This window comes from Paralichthys olivaceus, chromosome 17 (genome assembly GCF_024713975.1).
Source record: "Paralichthys olivaceus isolate ysfri-2021 chromosome 17, ASM2471397v2, whole genome shotgun sequence".
NCBI lineage: Eukaryota > Metazoa > Chordata > Actinopteri > Pleuronectiformes > Paralichthyidae > Paralichthys > Paralichthys olivaceus.
Genome location: NC_091109.1, coordinates 6,645,032 through 6,648,001, shown reverse-complemented (window position 1 = coordinate 6,648,001; position 2,970 = coordinate 6,645,032). Strand labels below are relative to the sequence as shown.

Sequence of the window (2,970 nt, the reverse complement as noted above, 5' to 3'; positions counted from 1 at the left end):
TCTACCTTTGTCTCTTTTTTGCTTTGTCCTTTTTTTACAATTTTGTCTCATATTTATAACTTAAATGTTAAATTTTATTTTCGTAATCAGTATAGTTTTACTTCTTTATACTTATAGTTTGCAACGACTTAAAGGAAAAGGCACCTGTGTGAACAGTTGGATTAAAAGAGCTTTGCTGCATTTAATTATCTCCAATTAATCAATTTTGATTTCTCCTCATTTAACAATTAAAAAACAGGATTAGATTTAAAAGTAGGCTATATTTAACTCATATACTGTATGTAAAGATTGCTCCAATTTTTTCTGCAGGGATAAATGACGATAGTGAGGGGCTCAGCCACTAGGGGGCAGTAAACCACACTGAACGCCTCTCAATATTACTATTAAAATGACATATGAACTTTGTAAACTACATCTGTGGGGGAGCTGGCCTTAACCTAGGAGATGCAGCTTCATATCCATGTGTTAGTTGGCACCCACACTGCTGAAGTGTTGAGCAAAACAACCACACGTCTACCACCTCTGTCACTAATCCTCACCTTTGACCTCTCTTCAGATCAGAGAGTCGATTTTTGACAAACTCCTCACTGGTTGTTAAAGGAGAAGTTCGGTTTTTTTCAACCTGGTCCTTATTTCCAGCATATGGTGTGTAGATCTACTCACCCATAAAGGTTTGGAGTAACTTTGAGTCCTTCGGACGCTTTTAGGTCCACACGCGATCGGCGTATATCCATACAACGCAAGGGTTCGGGGTATACACAACACAGCCTCCAAATAACGCATTATCTGCCGCGAAACTCTTTATTTACGATGAATCTCCAGCACCGGTCCCCTGTGAGTCTCGCCAGCCTCGGAGCTAGCGTTCGCTTAGCGAGGTGCTTTGTTTACATCCCGGGCTTTCACTGGGGTGACGTCACCGAGGCGCGCAGCCGCAGACCAGCTGACGATCAGCTGACTATCAGCTGTGTTTGTTAACACGGAGTTTGCTGCTGCTAGTTTTGCGCAACATGGCAGAATACTTATCAGGTGCTTTACAGTACAGTAAAGTAAAGCAGCTGTGTCCTGGTGCTCGGGCGTATTCACCCGGTTAAAGGCTAGCTAACTTCAGCGGGCTAACGAGCAGCCTCGGAGCTAGCGTTAGCTTAGCGAACCGATTTGTTGATTAAACAGGAAGACAACTCGCTCTCGGTTCGCTAAGCTAACACTAGCTCCGAGGCTGGCGAGACTCACAGGGGACCGGTGCTGGCGATTCATAGTAAATAAAGAGTTTCGCGGCAGATAATGCGTTATTTAGAGGCTGTATTGTGGATGCCCCGAACCCTTGTGTTGTATGGATATACGCCGATCGCGTGTGGACCTAAAAGCGTCCGAAGGACTCAAAGTTACTCCAAACCTTTATGGGTGAGTAGATCTACACACCATATACTGTTCTTTGTGTGTTTTTTAGAGAGAGAGTTTTTTAATTCTATATTATCTTACAATTAGAGATATTTAGAGAATTAGAGATAAGAATAACTAAAAAGGTCATAAGTTAGCTAGTATGTCGTCCAAAATATGATAAAAACGTAATAGGTTAGTATGTGGTCCAAAATATGGTTAAAAAAAGTCATAGGTTAGTTTATCGCCAAAAATATGATAGAAAAGTTATAGATTACTATGTCGTCCAAAATATTATAAAAAAGTCATGTTACTATGTCATCCAAAATATTATAAAAAAGTCATGTTACTATGTCGTCCAAAATATTATAAAAAAGTCATGTTACTATGTCGTCCAAAATATTATAAAAGAGTCATGTTACTATTTTGTCCAAAATCACCTAAAAAAGTCATAGGTTAGTATGTCGTCTAAAATGTGATTAAAAAAAAGTCATAGGTTAGTGTGTCGTCCAAAATATGATAAAAAGTCATAGGTTAGTATGTCGTCCAAAATGTGATTTAAAAAAAAGTCATAGGTTAGTATGTCGTCCAAAATGTGATTGAAAAAAAGTCATAGGTTAGTATGTCGTCCAAAATATGATAAAAAAGTCATAGGTTAGTATGTCGTCCAAAATATGATAAAAAAAAAAGTCATAGGTTACTATGTCGTCCAAAATCGCTTAAAAAAGTCATAGGTTAGTGGTCTCCAAAATATGATAAAAAAGTCATAAGTTAGTATGTCGTCCAAAATATGATAGAGAAGTCATAGGTTAGTATGTCGTCCAAAATTTGAAAAATAAGTCATAGGTTACTATGTTGTCCAAAATCACTTAAAAAAGTCATAGGTTAGTATGTCATCCAAAATGTGATAAAAAAATTCATAGGTTAGTATGTCGTCCAAACTATGATAAGAAAGTCATAGGTTAGTATGTCGTCCAAAATATGATTTAAAAAAAGTCATAGGTTAGTATGTCATCCAAAATATGATAAAAAAGTCATAGGTTAGTATGTCGTCCAAAATATGATATAAAAGTCATAGGTTAGTTTGTCGTCCAAAATATGATTTAAAAAAAGTCATAGGTTAGTATGTCGTCCAAAATCGCTTAAAAAAGTCATAGGTTACTATGTCGTCCGAAATATGATAGAAAAGTCATAGGTTAGTATGTCGTCCAAAATATGATAAAAAAAAGTCATAGGTTAGTATGTCGTCCAAAATATGATATAAAAGTCATAGGTTAGTATGTCGTCCAAAATATGATAGAAAAGTCATAGGTTAGTATGTCGTCCAAAATATGATAAAAAAGTCATAGGTTAGTATGTCATCCAAAATATGATAGAGAAGTCATAGGTTAGTATGTCGTCCAAAATATGATAAAAAAAAGTCATAGGTTACTATGTCGTCCAAAATTTGAAAAATAAGTCATAGGTTACTATGTTGTCCAAAATCACTTAAAAAAGTCATAGGTTAGTATGTCATCCAAAATGTGATAAAAAAATTCATAGGTTAGTATGTCGTCCAAACTATGATAAGAAAGTCATAGGTTAGTATGTCGT

At 36.1% G+C, this 2,970-nt stretch overlaps 1 long non-coding RNA gene across 1 annotated transcript; it reads left to right on the top strand.

Annotated features, from left to right (window-relative positions):
• Positions 1 to 1,976: 1,976 nt before the first annotated feature.
• On the top strand, positions 1,977 to 2,410 carry LOC138405227 (uncharacterized). Its single transcript, XR_011238893.1, has 3 exons — positions 1,977 to 2,111; positions 2,262 to 2,300; positions 2,339 to 2,410. It is a non-coding gene; the product is annotated as an uncharacterized lncRNA (long non-coding RNA).
• The last annotated feature ends 560 nt before the right edge of the window (positions 2,411 to 2,970 follow it).